Here is a 22,549-nt window from a genome sequence, read left to right as displayed (position 1 = left end):
CATGTTTAGCCTGAAGAAGAGAAGGCTGAGAGGAGATATGAGAGCCATGTATAAATATGTGAGAGGAAGCCACAGGGAGGAGGAGGGAGCAAGCTTGTTTTCTGCTTCCCTGGAGACTAGGACGCAATGGAACAATGGCTTCAAACTACAAGAGAGGAGGTTCCATCTGAAGATGAGGAAGAACTTCCTGACTGTGAGAGCCGTTCAGCAGTGGAACTCTCTGGCCCGGAGTGTGGTGGAGGCTCCTTCTTTGGAAGCTTTTAAGCAGAGGCTGGATGGCCATCTGTCAGGGGTGATTTGAATGCAATATTCCTGCTTCTTGGCAGAATGGGGTTGGACTGGATGGCCCATGAGGTCTCTTCCAACTCTTTGATTCTATGATTCTATGATTCTATGATTCTATGATTCTATGATTCTATGATTCTATGATTCTATGATTCTATGATTCTATGATTCACAGATTACAGAGCTGATGACCAAAACTAACCAAATCAACCTCAACAGGGAGAAAGGTATGGAACTACTCTTTGGCAACAAAAACGAAATACACAGATATAGAATGGGAGGCACCTGGCTTGGAAATGGTCCATGTGAAAGGGATCTAGGTGTCATGGCAGACCACAAAAGGAACATGGGTCAACAGTGTGATGGAGCAACTAAAAGACCAATGCGATTCTAGGTGGCATCAAGAGGCGTCTAGTGTCCAGGTTGAGGAAAGTCCTACTCCCACTCAATTCTGCTTTGGTTAGGCCTCAACTGGAATCATAAGTCTGTTACGCAGCGCGTGTTTTATTCCAGTGTCCTAACGCCCAAAAACCAAGACAAAAAAATAATCTCAGACCAATAGTCAAGGTAAACAAAAATCTTTACTCTCTTTACTTTGCAGAGATGAAACAAAACTGCCAATGCTGCACATAAAAATCAGCAGTGCAACATATTGTAATATGCATAAAATAAAGCATTGTCTGAGCAGCAAAATCAAAACAACCTGAAGTAAACAGCCATTTCACCTTTAGCATCTCCTGCTGGAACTCCACTCTGGTGAAACAGAACTCCAGCAGCAGCCCACCAGAACTCCAGCACCCACCACACTGTATTCAAAAAACTCAAACAGTTCTAGCCCCTTGGGCATGGCACAAGATTGCTGCTTGACCTACTTAGTCAGCTGAAAAAGATAATTACCAACAATAAGGTTTTCTTCACACATATACTTGTGTCCTGCAAGGACTTACCGTAACAAAGTCTGTGCCTAGTTTTGGACAAAGCAATTGAAAATAGAGATGGGCAAACAAAAACGGGTTCAGAGAAGGACCACCAAAAGGAACTTGAAGCTGAAATTTAGGTAATCACTAAGGAGTGGTGTAGATCCATCACCCGGCACGCTGAGGTACTCTGACATCAAGAAAAAACATAGACCAAGTTTGAAGGCAACAAACGGAGGTTTATTGGTTTTCAGGTCTGAAAGGATGTCTGATACAGATTCTGCGCTCTAAAGGAATCAGGCATAGCCGTGTCGTACAGCCTAAGACATTTTATAATATTTTATAACTAGATGTCTCCTGCTACGCATTGCTGTGGCCCAGTCTGTGTATATGTGCTTTCTCTGTGTGTAAATATGTGTTTTTGTGTATATATGTGTGTTTGTGTGTGGTTATGTGCATGCATTGTAATGATATATATATGTGCTTTTAATTTATTTTATTTATTTATGTAGCAGTTTTGTATCCCGGTCTTCTCACCTCCGTTCGAGGGACTCAGGCCAGTTTCCAACATCAATATTACAGACAGTCATTAAAACATCATATTCTAAATCACACTAAAACATTAAAATAGCAAAATACAATCATATAATTACAGTGGTCAGTCATAATCAAAAATCATTATTCGTCGTCATCCATCCATGTCACAGGATCATGGCTCATTCGTCGAATGCAAATCCCCCAAAGCCAAGTTTTCACCTGTTTCCTGAACATTAAGATAGAAGGGGCAGTTCTAATCTCCAGTGGAAGGGAGTTCCAGAGTCGAGGGGCCACCACCGAGAAGGCCCTGTCTCTTGTCCCCACCAGCCATGCCTGTGAGGCTGGTGGGATCGAGAGCAGGGCCCCTCCAGACGATCTTAGCAATAGTTCATAGGGGAGGATACGTTCGGACAGGTAAAATTCATTCTGCTGTGTTTTTTTAGTGTTTTTATGAGTGATGGTCACTCGTTGACCTGATAGGTGTATTATGTCCAAATTTGGTGTCACTTCATATGGTGGTTTTTGAGTTATGTTAATCCCACAAACGAACATTATATATGCCACCATCTCCCTGAGCAAAGTGCTGCATTTGATCCCCTTTGACAGACATTCAAAGTCCCCGTGCTCTCCCCTGATTAGCTGAAAAGGGGTCAACTTAGGATCCGGGTCCCCATTGGCTGGGGAATCCCATTGATGTCAGAGATTGATGGAGTCTCCCTTCTGGCAGGTAAAACGAAGGGCTGCCATTTGTCCATTTGAAGCTGGAGAGGTTCAGAGAGTCTGCTCAGACCGGGCTGACTAAATGGTTTAAGGCAAGATGCAAACAGTCCAAGATGGGATGATAGGTCAGGTCCGGTTTACACAAAAGATTGAGCCATTGAGACAATGAAGAGGTTATGCAAACATACTCTCACTTTCAATGGAAGGCATATAGATTTATACAGATTTCTTCAGGGTGCTGTTTGTGCCTGGCCTTTCCCTCCACCTGCAGAAAGTGAATCCTCCTTTGTGTACCTGGATGAAGTCTTCCCTGCTGGATTTGCCTACCTGAGTGAGCTCACCTCCCAGTGGGATGTTGGAAGAGTTTCACTAGCGCGTATGTAATACTGTATTTTAGGATTTCTTGAGATACGCTGGACTGTATCAATTTCAGCGCATCCTAGTCTCCTTTAATATAAAGTATTTATGTAAGAATCCCAATCAGTTCATAACCATCAGTATCATTAACCATGAATAAAATCTGACAGGAACACCAGGGGTACATCGCTCTGGGGCTTGAGGGGATTTGGGATCACATTTGGCCTGCATCAAGAGGAGCCTAGTGTCTACATCCAGGGAAGTCATGCTCCCCATGCTCTATTCTGCTTTGGTTAGACCGCTTTACCTGGAATATTGTGTCCAGTTCTGGGCACCACAATTCAAGAGAGATATTGACTCTAAGCTGGAATGTGTCCAGAGGAGGACGACTCAAAGGATCAAGGGTCTGGAGAACAAGCCCTATGAGGAGCGGCTTAAGGAGCTGGGCATGTTTAGCCTGAAGAAGAGAAGGATGAGAGGAGATAGGATGAGGGCCATGGATCAAGAAGTGAGGGGAAGTCCTAGGGAGGAGAAGGGAGCAGGCATGTTTTCTGCTTCCCTGGAGACTAGGACGCAATGGAGCCATGGCTTCAAACTACAAGAGAGGAGATTCCATCTGAACATTAGGAAGAACTTCCTGACTGTGAGAGCCGTTCAGCAGTGGAACTCTCTGCCCCGGAGTGTGGTGGAGGCTCCTTTTTTGGAGGCTTTTGAACAGAGGCTGGATGGCCATCTGTCAGGGGTGCTTTGAATGCAATATTCCTGCTTCTTGGCAGAATGGGGTTGGACTGGATGATGGCCCAGGAGGTCTCTTCCAACTCTTCTAGGATTCTATAATTCTATGAACATGACGAAGAACTTCCTGACTGTGAGAGCCGTTCAGCAGTGGAACTCTCTGCCCTGGAGGGAGTGTGGTGGAGGCTCCTTCTTTGGAGGCTTTTGAACAGAGGTTGGATGGCCATCTGTCAGGGGTGCTTTGAATGCAATATTCCTGCTTCTTTGCAGAATGGGGTTGGACTGGATGGCCCATGAGGTCTCCTCCAACTCTAGGGTTCTAGGATTCTATGATCCTTGAGGCCCGGGAGGCCAAAACTGCATTCCTCTGAACTGTGGATACTGAAACCCATCGGGTCCGCGTATCCATAGGTCAATGGATCGCCCCAAAATCAGTACCATTGTTCTCCTAGACTAATTCCAAGAGAAATGGCTATCTCGCTTTTGCTCCGCTAACCTTTCCGCGCTGGGAATAACCCTTTTTGCCCCCAAAACCCTACATGGAGCCCAGCTGGCTCCAAGCTGCCATGCTCCCCATGCTCTCTTCTGCTTTGGTTAGACCACATTATCTGGAATATTGTGTCCAATTCTGGGCAGCACAATTCAAGAGAGATATTGAAAAGCTGGAATGTGTCCGGAGGAGGGCGACTCAAAGGATCAAGGGTCTGGAGAACAAGCCCTATGAGGAGTGGCTTAAGGAGCTGGCCATGTTTAGCCTGAAGAAGAGAAGGCTGAGAGGAGACAGGATGAGGGCCATGGATCAAGAAGTGAGGGGAAGTCCTAGGGAGGAGAAGGGAACAGGCATGTTTTCTGCTTCCCTGGAGACTAGGACGCAATGGAGCCATGGCTTCAAACTACAAGAGAGGAGATTCCATCTGAACATGAGGAAGAAGTTCCTGACTGTGAGAGCCGTTCAGCAGTGGAACTCTCTGCCCCAGAGTGTGGTGGAGGCTCCTTCTTTGGAAGCTTTTAAACAGAGGCTGGATGGCCATCTGTGGGGGGTGATTTGAATGCAATATTCCTGCTTCTTGGCAGAATGGGTTTGGACTGGATGATGGCCCAGGAGGTCCCTTCCAACTCTAGGATTCTATGATTCTATGAACATGACGAAGAACTTCCTGACTGTGAGAGCCGTTCAGCAGTGGAACTCTCTGCCCTGGAGTGTGGTGTAGTTTCCTTCTTTGGAGGCTTTTGAACAGAGGCTGGATGGCCATCTGTCGGGAGTGCTTTGAATGCAATATTCCTGCTTCTTGGCAGAACGGGGTTGGACTGGATGATGGCCCAGGAGGTCTCTTCCAACTCTAGGGTTCTATGAGGCTGGATGGCCATCTGTCAGGGTGATTTGAATGCAATATTCCTGCTTCTTGGCAGAATGGGTTTGGACTGGATGATGGCCCATGAGGTCTCTTCCAACTCTAGGATTCTATGATTCTATGAACATGAGGAAGAACTTCCTGACTGTGAGAGCCGTTCAGCAGTGGAACTCTCTGCCCCGGAGTGGGTGTGGTGGAGGCTCCTTCTTTGGAGGCTTTTGAACAGAGGCTGGAGGGCCATCTGTCGGGGGTGCTTTGAATGCAATATTCCTGCTTCTTGGCAGAATGGGGTTGGACTGGATGATGGCCCATGAGGTCTCCTCCAACTCTAGGGTTCTAGGATTCTATGATCCTTGAGGCACATTTCCCCTTGATCTCCTCATGCTTTGGGCCAGGTAAAGGAATGATTGATTCTAGGAATGTGCGTGCTTTGGGTGACTGCGGGGGAACGAACTTTCTCCAAAGATTGGAATGGGAGAGTTCCGCAACTGCAGAACTTGTATGGATTAATACAAAATATGGTCAGCATTTCAGGAGAATCTTGCATTTAATTAATCTTTTCGGAAGGTGGGTCGATTTTTCGACAACAGATCTATAAATCCCTGTGACGAATGGCGTAAGGAGCGAGATGCATTTAGCCCGGAGAAAAGAAGGCTGAGAGAAGGGGACAGGAGGACAATACCCGAAAGGATGCCCTGTCGAGGAGGGTCCCGCTATTTTCTGCTGCTCTGGAAACAATGAAGTCATGGCAGGAAAAGAAATGCCACCTCAACATGAGGAAGAATTCATGGAATCCTAGAGTTGGAAGAGATCGCATGGGCCATCCAGTCTGACCCCATTCTGCCAAGAAGCAGGAACATCGCATCCAAAGCATTCCTGACACTAAATGCCAATGAAGGTGGAAGATGCTGCTCAAGAGTCTCTTCCTTGGAGATTTTGAGTTTGGGTGGCCACCTGTCAGGAGGGCTTGGACTGTGCCTTTCGACCTGGCAGAATGGGGTTTGACTGGATGACTCCTAGGTGCCCCTTCCAACTCTTAAGATTCTACGATTCTAGTCATAACCCATCAACACTTGCACAATCCGGGTGTGATGGTGCCTTGGTCTGCTGCCTACTTGTGTGAGCCATGGTTTGACCTGTGTGCACTGTTTTGAACTCAATGTCTCTTTCTGTAACCTAGAGGCTCCTTTCCAACACCATTAATGGCGAGCCAGCCAGGGGCCCCTGCCTTGAAGCTGATCTGACCTGCAGCAGGGAGTTCCGCAGTTCTCAGTTGCCCGCTTGAGCCAGCATCCAAGGGAATGTGGCCACAGCAGCAGCTTCAACCAAAGACTCCCCTTCTGCTTTACTTTCTTCCCCTACCTAGCACTGTAACAAATCCCCCCAATAAAGTATCAATTAATTGTAACTTTTTTCCTTTCTATGCGTTACTTTGTGTCCTTTACTGCTTCCAAACCATTCTCTCCATGAACTTTCTCTCTCCTGGGCTGTAGATGGCTGCCGGCCTGCCCAGGAGGCCAAAACTGCATTCCTCTGAACCGTGGATACTGAAACCCATCGGGTCCCCGTATCCACGGGTCAACGGATCGCCCCGAAATCAGTGCCTTTCTTCTCCTAGACTAATTTCAAGACTAATGGCTATCTCGCTTTTGCTCCACTAACCTCTCCGCCCCAGGAATAAACCTTTGTGCCCCCAAAACCCGACATGGAGCCCAGCTGGCTCCAAGCTGCCACAACATTGCTGCCGCCATCTCGTTGATGCCTGGAGAGCCTGTTGACCTGGGGAACCTGCTGCGGCCACCCCTTGGGACCTCCAGGAAGCCAACGGGCCATCCTGCTCCTTGACGAGATGGGATCTATAGTTTTCTCCATTTTCCAACATGGATCCCGACCTCCAGTGCCGGCAATCACTTCCCAAGGACTCAATGGACTCTGGGGAACCTTCCCCATTTTGCCCTCATGGATTCAGCAACTTTCCTCGAACTTTGATCAACTTTTAGAACTTTTGGAAACTTTTTAGAAACTTTTTCTTCTCCCCAAACCTCATGGATTTCTATTATGATTTCAGGACGTAAGTGAACTCTGGTAGGTGGGATGGGTTGATATTAATTTCTTTCCCCTCTTTCCCAGTGTATGCCTTATGAACCCCATATATGTGTCTATGTATAAAATATGAAATGCCACCCTTTTCGTGACCCCAGCATGCCAAAATCTTAGGAAATTCTTCTTCATTTCCTAAGGTAGATTTCCCCATTGATTATAAGGACTCAACAAAGACTTCTGGCATGGACGGAAACAATGGTGGCCCTCAGGCCTCGAAGTATGGCCGCCTGAGAGGAAGCACCCCATGGTGACACAATCACTCATCAACAAAGGGACATCCTGCCTTCAGGAGGATCTGGGTGTCCCATCTGCCTCACCCATTGTCTTCACACCCATGGCCGAAACCAAAAACCAGATAGTATCAACTGATCCTATACCCAGAGCTAGAGATTACCGGGGCTTGGCATCCATGCCAGCCACTTTTGTATATTGCACCCTCATAAGACAATACAAAGCTAACCTGAGGAATCTTCGGATTATCGCCGGCAATTGGACAACACATTAAGCCACATTAATCCACTCATTTTCCTCTTGGTTCTTTGTTTCCTGCTTGTACCGCCTCCTCCCTCCTCATTGGCTGAGAAGCCAAAGCGGTGCTGGCTTCCCAATTGGCTGAGACGTGCCTAAGCTGGCCACGCCTCCCCTTCAGCTGATGACTCCAGCCAATCAGTTTGAAGCTGGCAAGGGGTCGGGGGCGGGAAGTTTGAATTTGACAGTTCTATTTCTCTATAGAAACATACTGTTTTGCCTTGTATGGTAGGTCTGCTTGACGAATGATCGCGTATGACATCCTTTCCAGCTGGATCGCAATAAAACAACTTGGTGGTTTTTCCTTCAACTTGGTGAGACTTTTATTGGAAAAAATCAGGGAAAATTCTTGGGTGTTTCTTTCTGTCTTGCCAGGGCACACGGACTCTCTTTGGTGGGTCTGATGGGTCTCTGCCTCCTGGCAAAGACCCCTAAATTCTTGCTCAATATCGCCATCAGCCTTCCCAATTAGGCCAGGAGCTCACCCGAGACGGGCGTTTGCTGAAATTTGACTCCAGTATGCTTGGTTTTGCTCTCCCTGCTTCCTTCCTTCATCTGAATCTCCATTAAACTCCCAGCAGCTCAGTTAATGCCCATTACCTGCCGCCTGCTCTTTTGCCTTTGAGGGCCATAAATCCCCCTTTGACGCTTCCCCTTATAGTCCATAAAGTGCACTGGGCCGTGCCCAATTTATACGAGGAGACAACTTCCCCATTACAATAAAGAGGCAAAAAATAACTCTGAGGACCCTCGGCGGGGTTTCAGGGTGCTCCAGGAGACGTGGAAACCTCCCCGTCCTTCCTGGGAGAGCAGCAGCGAGAGAGACGAATACAATTCCAGGTAGCACACCTGTCCTGGCTGGAGGTCTCCCACCTGAGCAGAAAATACCCACCAAACCCACTTGCCTTGCACCAAGTCCTGCTCCTTCTTTTTCCCACAACTGCACAATGTGTTGTTTTGGGGACTTCAGCAGCATAGCCTTTTTGGTGGTTGCGCCGTAGCCTTGAACCACCTGTGTGTATAAATACAGAAAGGTGTTCATGGCCCTGCTGTCCTCTCTCTTTCTCCTTTCCCAAAATAATTGATATTTTGAGGACACAAGTTGCATTATTTCTATGGAAATCAAAGGATGTACCTCCCCCCAATATACATTACCAATATAGTTCTTCCTTCAGGAAGAATTTCATATTATCCAAGTCAACAGTGTGATGTGGCAGCGAAAGAGGCCAATGCAATTCTAGGCTGCATCAGGAGGAGTCTAGTGTCCAGATCAAGGGAAGTCCTAGTCTCACTCTGCTCTGCTTTGGTCACCTGGAATAACCTGTGTCCAGTTATGGGCAAAGCCATTCAAGAGAGATATTGACAAGCTGTAAGGGGTCCAAAGAAGAGCCACCAAAAAGGTCAAATGTTTGGGAACCAAACCCTACGAGGAGCAGCTGAGGAAGCTGGGGATGTTTGGCTTGGAGAAGAGGAGACTGAGAGACGGGGATGGGAGAGCCAGGTTTAAATGTCCTCAGTGTCCCATTGAGGAAGGAGCAAGCTGGCTTACTCCTGCTCCGGAGTCTAGGATACAGCAATGAACTCAGACTTCAGGAGAAGAGATTCCACGTGCTTCTCTCTATGTCTGAGCGAACTGCGGGTGTCTTTCTTGAGAAGTTTGAGATACTCAGCCACTGAGGCTATTACTGGTTTTAAACATCAAAAAGGATATTTATTTATACAAAGTCCTTGCAGACTTGGCACAGTTCATCAAAGTTGCAAACAAACAGTCAATAGATGAAACCACTGAGATATTCTTTCTTTCCTTCAGTTACAGAGGTAACTTTTTCTCCAGATGGCAGAGAAGATCCTGGAATCTTTCCACCCTAACCCTAAGCTGTTATGGTTAGAAAAAAAGCAGGTTTTTCCCCATCTATAATACTCAATATATAATGTAGTGTTTGCAATGGTTTCCTAGAGCTACCTGCCTAACCATCAGCACGTCTGAAGTCTTTCCTCTAAAACTAAAAAGGCAGGGGAGGTTCCAAAATGGAGATCTCTTCCCTGGGAGAAAAGGCGGTTCCTAGACCCAAACAGATACTTTTCTGAACCAATAGCTGCAAAGGAGGCCTGCAGACTGGCTTTGCAGACTCTGATACTATTAACTTTCGGGGCTCTTGCAAAGCTGCAGCAGCCCTGGGAGAAAATGCAAGAGGAAGCAACCTCAAGCAACTGTAAAGTAAGGCAAATCAGGCTCCTGGGAGACAAAACAATAGTAGTCAGGAGTGCTTGGACTGGGTTCTTCTGCATAATCAGGGGTTGGAGCAGATAGCCTTTGGGTGCCCCTTCTAACTCTGGGATTCGGAATGCAGTGGAGTCTCCTTCTCTGGAGGCTTTTAAAGAGAGGCTGGATGTTGATCTGTGAGGAAGGCTTGGAGAGTGTCTTCGTGCCTGGCAGAAGCATGCGGGACTGGATGGCCTCTGGTGGTCCCTTCCAACACAATGGTTCTCAGATTCTATGTGGCCGTGAGCTGCATTTGGAAAGGCCTGAAGACCTCCCTTCGCAGGGCTCCTCCTGCCTTTCTCCTGTGCCTTTCCCTCTGGGCAGGCAGGCAGGCATCCCTCTGAACAGAAAGACAGGGAGGCTTTGATGCCTGGCCCTTTCCCCTGGAGCCCCCTCCCCAAAGAAGCCGGGCCCACTCCCTCCCTTTTGAGCTCCAGCGCTGCTGCATTTCTCTCATTCTCTCTCATTCTCTCTCTCTCCTTGTTTTGCAGAGCCTTTGTCTTGGAAATCCGGGGCGGCTGCTCCGGCTGTTTTAACTCTCTGTGGTTTTAAACCTATTTTTAGGGGATTGCTTTAGTCTGTTTTTGAACGGTGCTTTCATCCGCTGTACATTGCCTCGGGGGCCCCGGCGGGCGGAGAGGTGATGAATAAGTGCTTCACATAAATAAACGTTAATAAAACCTTTGCAGAAAATGCATCGGCTGTGCAGAAATCGGCCTCCTGCGCTCCCCAAAGTTCTCTGGGAAGGAAACTCTGCGCAAGGAGCCGCGTCTCTCCCATCCGGCCTCCAAGGCAATGCTGATGCTGATGCTGATGCTCCTGCAAGCTCCTCTCTGGATCTTGAGGCCAAAAGGGACCCAAAGGCCAAGGCCATCCACCATCTTTCCTGATCCTTGTGCAAAAGAGGCAGGTTATCAAGCACCACTACCTACACCTCTAATTTTAAAAAGGGGGATTTATAGTTTAGTTGTCCAGATTTATAGTTAAGTTTTCCGGATGCCCGACCACCATCTCCCAAAGCAGTTGCTCTACTCCGAACTCAAGAACGGAAAACAGAATGTTGGTGGGCAGGAAAAGAAATTGAAAGATGGGCTCAAAGCCAACCTTAAAAACTTTGGCATAGACACCGGGGAACTGGGAAGCCCTGGCCCTTGAGCGCTCCAGCTGGAGGTCAGCTGTGACCAGCAGTGCTGCAGAATTTGTAGAGGTACGAATGGAGGGCGAAAGAGAGAAACAAGCCAAGAGGAAGCCGTGTCAAGCCAACCCTGAATGGGACCACCTTCCACCTGGAAACCAATGCCCTCACTGCAGGAGAACACGTGGGTCAAGAATAGGACTCCGCAGTCATCTACGGACCCACTGACAGAACACCGACCTTGGAGGACCATCATCCTCGGACTTCAAGGATCGCCTAAATAAGTAAAAAAAGGGGTGGGGTTATAGTTGAGTTTTCCAAGGGCATGAAGCCAGATTGAGACAAGCGGTATCCTCTCTTTTGCATGAATAGGAGCTGCATCAATAGGAGCCTAGTGTCTAGATCTAAGGAAGTAATGCTACCCCTCTATTCTGTTTTGGTTAGACCACACCTGGAATATTGTGTCCCATTCTGGGCACCACAATTCAAGAGAGATATTGACAAGCTGGAATGTGTCCAGAGGAGGGCGGCTAAAATGATCAAGGGTCTGGAGAACAAGCCCTATGAGGAGCGGCTTAAGGAGCTGGGCATGTTTAGCCTGAAGAAGAGAAGGCCGAGAGGAGAAATGATAGCCATGTATAAATATGTGAGAGGAAGCCACAGGGAGGAGGAGGGAGCAAGCTTCCTTTCTGCTTCCCTGGAGACTAGGACGCAAGGGAGGAATGGCTTCAAACTACAAGAGAGGAGATTCCATCTGAACATGAGGAAGAACTTCCTGACTGTAAGAGCCGTTCAGCAGTGGAACTCTCTGCCCCAGAGTGTGGTGGAGGCTCCTTCTTTGGAAGCTTTTAAGCAGAGGCTGGATGGCCATCTGTCCGGGGTGATTTGAATGCAATATTCCTGCTTCTTGGCAGAATGGGGTTGGACTGGATGGCCCATGAGGTCTCTTCCAACTCTTTGATTCTATGATTCTATGCCCTGCTGCCTGGAGACCCTTGCCCCTCTCCTCTATCCTCCTGACCATGAAATATATTTTATTCCACTTTATTCCTATATATCTCTTAAATATGTTCTATTTTTCCGAGACAGGAAACGTTGCCCTCTGCCTGACCTCGGTCAAGAGGCAAGCTATCCCGCTATTGCTTCACGCTGGGAAAGAGCCCCGGGGAGGATCGGGAACAAAGGGGTCTTGGGCCATTTCCACCTTCTCTCTTGGGATGGAAAAAGAAACGTACATAGTCCATGCCTTCGTCTCCTGGTGAGTCTTTCATCTGGAACTTTGGTTATTAATTATGGTTGTCGAAGGCTTTCATGGCTGGAATCACTAGGTTCTTGTGGGTTTTTTCGGGCTATAGAGCCATGTCCTAGAGGCATTTCTCCTGACGTTTCGCCTGCATCTATGGCAAGCATCCTCAGAGGTAGTGAGGTGACTACCTCACTACCTCTGAGGATGCTTGCCATAGATGCAGGCGAAACGTCAGGAGAAATGCCTCTAGAACATGGCTCTATAGCCCGAAAAAACCCACATGAACCTATTAATTATGGTTATTTATTTATTTATTTATTTACTTTGCTTGTATACCACAGTTTCTCAGCCCGTAGGCGACTCAACGCGGTTCACAACAAGAGCAAAAACAGTCATAACAAAATAGCAATAAACGATTTAAAAACCATGAAAGCACAATATACAGTAATGGCACATCAATAACAACACAACAACGTCTCGTAACTAGAATCGTGATCCAATTCGTCGTCTATAATTCCGTTCCTATATTCATCATATTCTGATATTCATTTATCTGAATGCCTGTTCAAACAGCCAGGTTTTTAGCTTTTTTCGAAACACCATTAATGTCGGAGCTGATCTTATGTCCATGGGAAGGGCGTTCCACAGCCGAGGGGCCACCACAGAGAAGGCCCTGTCCCTCGTCCCCGCCAGCCGTGCTTGTGATGCAGGCGGGATCGAGAGCAGGGCCTCCCCAGAAGATCTTAGAGTCCTGGTTAGCAATGCTTGCCAGGTGGTTCCCTCTCATTTTATTGCCGTCTAAATCATAATCCCATCATCTTCATGCCTTGGACATCCAAAGACAAAACTACAAGACGAGGGTCACATTTGTATCTGTTCCTTTCTGTATAACATTTATCCTTTTATATAATGTATCTATTTCACAAGTCTAAACTGTAGGTATGAAGGCACGATGAAAATACATAATACACATACTGAAAATTACACCTTGGATGTAACCATATTAGAAATCGGAATTAGAATATATATATGAAATCACAAAGGGATATGGATGTATGCATGAGCATTCACTTGGGAAGAGATGCTCTTCCTAAAAGCTGCAAATTAGATGCCACAAAGAGGTCAGAAAGAGGTCGATGGAAAGGAATGTCTAAGGCATTATTTATTTATTTACAGTATTTATATACCGCTTTTCTCACCCCTATGGGGACTCAAAGCGGTTTACACATAATGGCAAAATTCAATGCCTTACAGACAGCAAAGCCTGGAGAAGACAATTATGCTGGGGAAAGAGGAAGGCAAAAGGAAGAGGGGCCGACCAAGGGCAAGATGGATGGACGGCATCCTTGAAGTGACTGGACTGACCGTGAAGGAGCTGGGGGTGGTGACGGCCGACAGGGAGCTCTGGCGTGGGATGGTCCATGAGGTCACGAAGAGTCGGAGACGACTGAATGAATGAACAACAACAACAACAACTACAATAGTAAAACCACACATTAGATATACATCATATTAAAAACAATACATCATCAAACAATACATTCCCTCTCATTTTATTGCATCTGGCAAATATCATGACCCGTACCAAGCAGGGTTTATCATCAGATGAATGAGCCTTGCTATCAAGAGGCTTCTTCAGGAGGAACTTATCTTAAGATGGATGGAAGTTCTTGCTCTCAGTAGACTCTCTGGCACTATGGTCCACTAATAAGCAGCTCTTTAGATAAAGATGCTTAATAGAAAATTAAAGGTGTTGAAGTTAAAATATGCTACTGAAGTCAATGTAAAAGTGGAATTTTGTGACACACATGGTTATGCTTGTATGATGCATGCTATTATTTAAACCAACAAAATTCTTTTGTTCATCACCCTGTTTCCTGGAATACCAGCATGGTTCATGTCCGGTTGGCGCCAACCGAGAATAAACCGTACTTTTACAGACCTCAGGGACTCTCTTCTGTCTCTTTTCCTCAAACCTTCTCCCTGCCATTTCATTACTAAATATAAGAAACTGTCTAAACTGCCTGGCTCAAGGGCCATTGCCCTGGAACGCATTCTCAACCCCAGACAATAGACTTCCTGAAGATCCTCCTTTGTTTGCCTGGAAAACCCCATTTGTTTGCCTGGAATGAATGAACCTCTTTTCTTGTTTTCTAAAACCCCGCCTTTGTTTAATAAAAAACCTGAATTAGGCCATATTTCCAGGCTGTGCCCTCCCATGGGGGTGTCTCTGCAGCCTCCCCTCTGGACCAATCCCGGCATGGGTCTTAGTCAGTGTCTTTCTGGCCAACCAGAGACAAAAGAGGGACGATTCAAAGTGGTAACCTGGTTGTATAAAACCGTTTTGCACAGCACATGTTCTCTTATACTTGTAATCTTGGAGCAGGAGCCCACAGGCTTTGCTTCCTGGCCAAGAATGCAATAGAACACCTCTACCCATGTCTTCATCTCCGGGAGAGTCTTTAATCTGGAACTTTGGTTATTCATTATGGTTAGCAATGCTCGCCAGGTGGTTCCCTCTCATTTTATTGCAGTCTAAATTCTGTATTAGACATTTAATTCTTGGCTGCAAAGGTGGAGTGCCAGAAGAGGAGCCAAGACATAATAGGTCTGTATCCCTGTTGGAAAATGATTTTTTACTGCAATTCTAGCATAGAGATTGAAAAAAAAAACCTTTACAAACATTAATACGTGAGGGCCAAACAGTAGTTTTACCAAAGATCCTCCGATGCAACATTGTGTTACAGAACACAATGAGGCCCATAATGAAAAGCAGGTTCCTCTGATATTTTTAGATGCTGAAAAAGCCTTTGACAATGTCTCTTGGCTGCCTTTGTGGGCTGACACAGGCAAGGTGGCATTGGACTACATTTTCAAGAATGGATCAAACAGCTCTGTGATAACCAAATGGCCCACATTTTTGATAAATGGAGAACTGACAAAATCCTGTCAAATACAGGAAGGAACTACAGGAAGGAACCTTCTTTTAATGGTGAGAGAAGTATTAAATAGAGCAATAGGAGCTGAGAAAGATGGCCAAGGAACCAATGTAAAAGACCAAAGTTATAAATTAGAATTACTTGCAGATCGTTGAGATTTCTAGAAGATCTACTGTCTACGTCCTGAAGGAATATGGAGAAATGTCAGGATTTAAAGTTGATGGGTGCCTCCCATTTCAAACAGACCAAATCCTCATGTTAGTCCCAACATTAGAAGAGCCATGTAGCCGGTGGATGCTTCTCTGTAGCTTCTCCCTTCAGTGGCTGCTTAGTGGGTTTTTTCCGTACTTTGGGAAGTCTGACTTGACCATGGTGGTCCACGCTCTTAGTGGTGGTTACACCCTGAATAGACTACTGCAATGCACTCTACGTGGGGCTGCCTTTGAAGACTGCCTTTGAAGACTGCCTGGAAGCTTCAACTAGTCCAATGGTCAGCAGCCAGGTTGCTGCGTACAGAGAACATACAAGTCCTTTGTTATGCCAACTCCACTGGTTGCCGATCAGCTTCCAAGCACAATTCAAAGTGCTGGTTTAAACCTTTAAAGCCCTAAATGGTTCTGGCCCAGACTACCTATCCAAATATAGCTCCCATTACGAACCATCATGAAGTTTAAGATCTTCAGGAGAGGCCCTGCTCTCGATCCCACCATCATCACAAACGTGGTTGGTGGGGACGAGAGACAGGACCTTCTTGGCAATGGCCCCCCATCTGTGGAATTCTCTCCCCAGGGACGTTAGGTTGGCCACCTCCCTCCTGCTCTTTAGATTAAAATTGAAGACTTGGCTTTGGGACCAGGCGTTCGATTAGTGAACAGCAGCCGGCAATTGGAAAGAGGACTTGGATACTGCGATACTGAATTAACCCCAGACTTGGTTTTGGTTTTAACAGGCGTGACTAATCTCTTGTTTTAATGAATTGTTTTTGTTGCAACTCAGGGTAGTTTCCACCTTGCTCCCAGATACCAGCGCACCAAAGCTGTAGGTTTTGTAGTTTATTGAGAAAAAGGCAAAATCAAAACAAAGTATAAGAAATGCAAAAGTTCCATAGGCAGGACAAAGGGTTAAATGCAAAGACAAAGTTCCAAAGATCCAGAGGCAAAAACATGAAGCATAATCCCTTAGCAATGGTCAAACAAGAGTCCATGGAAAACAGTTGAAAACAAGACCCAAATCCCAGGCATAGGAAGCCAGAAGCGTGCTGCTAAAAGCCAAAATTAATCCACAGAAGTTTGCATGGGAAGAGCTACGTTGGACTGACAACCCCTGTTTGTCAGCTAGAAGGCTAAATACCCTTTGTGGGCATGAACGCATTGCGTTGACCTTTGGCACCCTTGGCTTCTCTCTTGCTAGCCAAGTGAGTGCTTCTCCAGAGCCTTAATTGCAGATGATCTTGTCTGCTCATTAATTCATTATCTTCAAGGCTATGCAACCCCTTATCTTGGTCCAGCTGGACCGGATCACTGTGGGAAGGCAAAGACATCTCCACCTGGCCGTGTGGGATTTCACTCTCATTATCAGTCTCACTAACATTCCTTACTCCTGGGAACTGACTTGCTGTTTCCCCTTCAGCAGCCCCACCGTCAGCCCTGTCTGAAACATGTACAGAAATCTGCAACCCATCCTCCTCCTCTAGATCAGAAGGCCCACTGAGCTCAGCTTCAGACTCAGAGTCAAGCTGAGTCACAACAGTTTTAATGCTTTAATGTATTTGTTGACTATTTGTATGATGATAACATCGCACGGTGCTTACGTGAGGCTGCCCTGAGTCCCCCATTGAGGGTGAGAAGGGCAGGGTAAAACTATATGAAATAAAATAAAATAAATATAAATGAGGGGTGAACAGAGAGTTGTTCCTTTCATGGACGATGCATAATAATTGGAGTGAGCTTCCAGCCATTATTCTGGCTTGCTGTCGACCTATGCAGCCCGAAAGACAGTTGCATCTGTCAAGTAGGAAATTTAGGTACCGCTTTATGTGGGGAGGGGGGGGGGAATTAAACAAATTTACAATGCCATAAAACCTTCCAGCAGCATGCAGAAGAATGAGGAAATACTCCATCAAAGGACTCGGTCTCACAAGTGGTAGTAGGAGTGGTAGAGGAGGGAAACGAGGTGCCCAGATGTTAGATGAGGAGCAGCAAAGGAAGAGAATTTGGGAGATACTTATGTCACCCACTGATGAAGAGTCCTTTGAAGGTTTCTCCAAAAGTGAAATGAGTGAGGAGGAGAAAGGAGATTCAGATGGGAATAGAGGCACTAAGAGAGCAGGAGTCAGACAAGGAGTGCCAGAGAAAGAAGATCCAGGACATACTTACTGCTCCCACAGAGGAAGAACATTTCATGGGTTTTTCTGGGAATGATGGGTCTGGGAGTAGTGGGGATGAAGAGGAACAACTGGATTGGACCAAGGTCCAGGAGATTCGGAATGTGTGTACTCAACCAACATCCAGTGACACTTTTGAGGGGTTTTCTGGTGGAAAGGATTGGCAATCTGGTGATACCATGGAATCGTGGGGAGACCTAAGTCTTGACAAGAAGTGGAAGAGTTGGAGGGATGGGCGTTGGCGCTCAGCTGTGGAAGCTAAACCAGCTGAGAGTGATGACGACAGGGTGGAGGGCAGCTCATCATCGAATGATGAGCTGTAAGATAAATGAAGGCACTGGAGTGATAGAACTTGGCAGTAGGCAAAGTGTTGGTTTCGTGCCTTGGGCCTGGTCACTGCCGGTTTTCTTGTTGGGCTTGGGTCCTGGATCTGCAGATTGCTGCCTTGCTTCATTTACCGACCAGCTTGGATTCTCGTAAGTGCGGATTTCCCCTCTCCTTGACTTCGGACTGTTTTTGACGATGACGCTGCCTTTTGAACTTTGGAATTTTCAACTGGGATTTCTTCAACTTTGGACTGCTTCTGGACGACGGCTTCTCTTCACAGCTCTTTGTTTGCTTATTATCTTTGAACTGTGTGATTTTGGTGTGTTTTGGAAGAACTCTCTACGTGGGGCTGCCCTTGAAGACGGCCCGGAAGCTTCAGCTAGTCCAACGCGCGGCAGCCATGTTGTTAACAGGAGCAGGGCGCAGAGAGCATACAACGCCCCTGCTGTCCCAGCTCCACTGGCTGCCGATTTGCTACTGGGCCCAATTTAAGGTGCTGGTGTTATCCTACAAAGCCCTAAACGGTTCCGGCCCAAAATACCTTGCAGACCGCATCTCGGCCTACGAGCCCACGAGGACCTTGAGATCATCCGGGGAGGCCCTTCTCTCGGTCCCGCCCGCCTCACAGGCACGTCTGGCGGGGACGAGAGAGCGGGCCTTCTCGGTGGTGGCCCCCCGGCTGTGGAACACCCTCCCTGTTGAAGTTAGACAGGCGCCCTCCTTGATGGCCTTTTGTAGGAGCCTGAAAACTTGGCTCTTCGAGCAGGCCTTCAACTGAGTGTTTATCATTGGAACGATACTGGAATGGACCATGACTATGAAATTGACTATGACCCCAGGATTTGACGAAGCGGATTTTTAGCATAAGTATATGTTATGTAGTAGTAGTTTGTATGTATTGTCGTGATTTATTGTACACTGTCTTTTCTATGTTGCTGTTCACCGCCACGAGTTGCCCTAGGGCTGAGAGTGGCGGTCAATAAGTGCAAGTAATAAATAAATAAATAATAAATAATCTGGATTTTTTGCCAGTTTAATCCGGTTTATTTTCTGAGTTCATTTTTCAAGCTGCAAATTGCTGCAAACTTTGAGTTGTGAAGAGACACTGAAGCAAGTGTCTCTGAGTCCTGTTTGCTTTAATAAACTATTGTTTAGGACATACTCCTGTGTCTGTCTCTTTAAGGCATCTGGGTTCCGACAGATGGAATGTTAAATTGCCCCTGTGTCTGTCTATGTATGTTGTATGTCTAATTGGCATTGAATGTTTGGCACATATATGTGCACTGTGATCTGCTCTGAGTCCCCTGTGGGGTGAGAAGGGCAGAATATAAATACTGTAACTAAATAAATAAACCTGCCAGTGCCTTCCAAGCCCTACAGATTTCCTAGCCTTGCAGAAAAAGCCCATGGGAGCCATTCCCTTTTGCAGGGAGGGAGGGGAAGCAGACCAAGACAGGGGTGCATCGTCTGTTTCACGAGGACGGTTTCCAGCCAGAGTGAGGGAGATGTTGGGGTTCAGCCTGCGTGTGAACCTGATTCTCTGATTGTATTTCCTGATGCTACTGAAAATGTATTTTTCCCTGATGGCATTGAAAATGTTGATTCTGAGGTCAGTGGCTTGGAAAGTGAAACTACACATTCTGATGAGAATGTTGCAGAGCCAAGCGGTGATAGCTCTTCAGAGGAGTTAACACCTGGGTTCCTTAATGAGGATAGAAAAGGACAGATTTGGAAAAACAGGAGTGAATCGCAGAGTCTGTGAAGGTCAAGCAGATTAAGGGAAAAGGAAACACAGGCTTCAAAGCCTGGAGGCGTGTCACGAAACAGTTTCTTCAGTTTTAAGTGCCTCTCGCCGCGTTGTCTCGTTAGATCAGGCATTGTTTAGATTGAGGCATAACCTTGGCAGATTTCCCGTTTCCTGTGGTCTACATCCCAAGAGGCTTCTAGTGCTCCAAGTACGGTTAGTGGATTGCTAACAGGTTCCAGGTTTTTACAGTGTTGCTTTTGGATTTTGATCTAGTTCATGGATATTCTTGACTGCTGAATTTTACTGTGGCTTTTTGACTTTGCATTTTCTTCTATTTTGTAAACCATTTTTCATCAATAAAAAGGGATTGTTTTTCCCCACAGTCAAGTGTGGTGGATTATTATCTTATGGTCTCATTTCCTGCTCTGGGTTGCAACAGGAGAGCACACCTTTGTGGCACTTGGTGTGCTGGGAATATCTGGCCGGTCAACCAGATTGCTTTCATCCATTCTAATTAAAACATCCTTAAAATATACGAGAGAGTTTGGTCCTTCTCTATAAAGCAGCCGAGTAGTGGGAGTAGCAAGCTGTGTGAGAGAATTTAAGGGGGAGTCTAAAAATCCCCGTTCCTCCGTTCTCCCGCTCTCCATCATCCACTATCAAAATTAAGAGGCAAAGATAAGGATCAAACAAAGTTGTAACTTCTCAAAGTATTTTTACTTACAGTACTGTGCAAAAAACACCTCACAAGCTCAAACACCCTTAGGTAGGATTGTTATTGAACACCACTACCCCCCACCCTTAACAAATTTATGATTTATGATTAGGAATGCTGCACATCGCAAGTGCTGAACCTGACTCAGCACATAGAAGATGGCTTTGAAAGGCAGCAGATCACAGGAGCTGTCTTCATAGACCTGTCAGCAGCCTATGAGACTGTGAACCACGGCCTCCTCCTGAGAAAAATGTAGAATCTCACAAAGGACGACCACCTCACCTGCTTCATAGGAAACCTGCTACAAAACAGGAGCTTTTTTGTTCAGTTCCAGGGCCAGAGAAGCAGATGGCGGAAACAGAAGAACGGCCTGCCTCAGGGATGCTTGCTCCATCCATGTTCAACATCGACACAAATGACCAGCCACTGCCAGAAGGGACAGAGAGCTTCATCTATGATGATGATCGTGCCATCACCGCTCAAGCAGGGAGCTTTGAGATGGTTGAACAGAAGCTCTCCGAAGCTCTAGGTGGCGTTACTGCCTATTACAGGGTAAACCAGCTGATCCCTAATCCATCTCAAACACAGACATGTGCTTTTCATCTCAAGAACAGAGAAGCATCCCGAGCTCTGAGGATCACCTGGGAAGGAATCCCACTGGAGCATTGCAGCGCACCCAAATACCTGGGAGACACTCTGGACCGTGCTCTGTCCTACAAGAAGCACTGCCTGAATATCAAGCCAAAAGTGGGCACTAGAAACAATATTATATGAAAGCTGACTGGCACAACCTGGGGATCACAACCAGACACAGTGAAGACATCTGCCCTAGCGCTATGCTACTCTGCTGCTGAGTATGCATGCCCAGTGTGGAACACATCTCACAATGCTAAAACAGTGGATGTGGCTCTTAGTGGGACATGCCGCATTATCATGTGGTGTCTGCGCCCTACACCACTGGAGAAACTACACTGCTTAGCCGGTATTGCACCACCTGACATCTGCTGGGAAGTAGCAGCCAATAGTGAAAGGACCAAGGCAGAGACATCTCCAGCTCATCCCCTGTTTGGGTCTCAGCCAGCACGTCAACGACTTAAATCAAGAAATAGTTTTCTAAGATCTACAGAGACACTCGTTGGAACACCTCAGCAAGCGAGAGTCCAAAAGTGGCAGGTTCAAACCCAGAACCTCAATCAATGGCTGATACCAAATGAGAGATTCCCCCCTGGGCACACAGAAGACGGGGCGACTTGGAAGGCACTGAACAGACTGCGCTTTGGCAACATGAGATGCAGAGCCAACCTTGAGAAATGGGGCCACAAAGTGGAATCCTCGACATGCGAGTGTGGAGAAGAGCAAACCACTGACCACCTGCTGCAATGCCACCTGAGCCCTGCCACATGATGCACAATGGAGGACCTTCTTGCGGCAACACCAGAGGCACTCCAAGGGGCCAGAGACTGGTCAAAGGACATTTAATCAACTACCAAACTCACAAATTCTGTATTTTGTCTGTTTGTTTGCTTTGTTCTGTTAGAAATGTAATACAATTGACTGGTTGCTCCTGACACAACAAATAAATAAATAAATTAGGAATGTATACTTTTCTAAGGGCAACAAGCCAGATTGTGATAAAGTGGCACCCTGTCTTTTGCATAAAGCTCCCAGACCTCTCCATGCCCCCCCCCCCAGATCTCTCACTGCCTTCTGTAAACTATATTTGATATATATATATTTCCCCCACTTTTATTCCTATAGCTCTATTAAACATGCAATATTTTACTTCTGGGAAAGGAAACATTGACCTCTACCTGACCAAGGTCAGGAAGCCAATGATCCAACTATGGTTTCACCTTGAGAAAGAGCCTCGGGTGTCGTTTAGACACAAAAAGAGACTTTGGGTCATTGCAACATCTTTTATCCGGCTGGCCTGGAAAAAGACATAGCCATGCGTAGACATCCAAAGGCAAAACTTATTTCCGTTCCTTGTTGTATAATTTTTATCCTGTTATATAATGTATCTATTTCCTGAGTCTGAAATGTATAGACTGTACTCTTCTTAAAGGTAAAATATGTGTTTCTTTCTGTCCAAACGGTCTGGCTCAGGCCACCAAGCTCTTGTCCAGGAATGCTTCTCAGTCTCAGGCAAAGAAAATAACAAGGGATAGGCAAGGGCTCCCAACTGCCCACCTACAGCCTCCTACAGCGAGTGGAGAGGGAAGACCTGGTCTCTGAGAGGTCCCCGCTGTCTTGTGGGGTT

This window comes from Anolis sagrei, chromosome 5 (assembly GCF_037176765.1).
Source record: "Anolis sagrei isolate rAnoSag1 chromosome 5, rAnoSag1.mat, whole genome shotgun sequence".
In the NCBI taxonomy this organism is placed as follows: domain Eukaryota; kingdom Metazoa; phylum Chordata; class Lepidosauria; order Squamata; family Dactyloidae; genus Anolis; species Anolis sagrei.
This window is presented reverse-complemented; position numbering follows the sequence as displayed.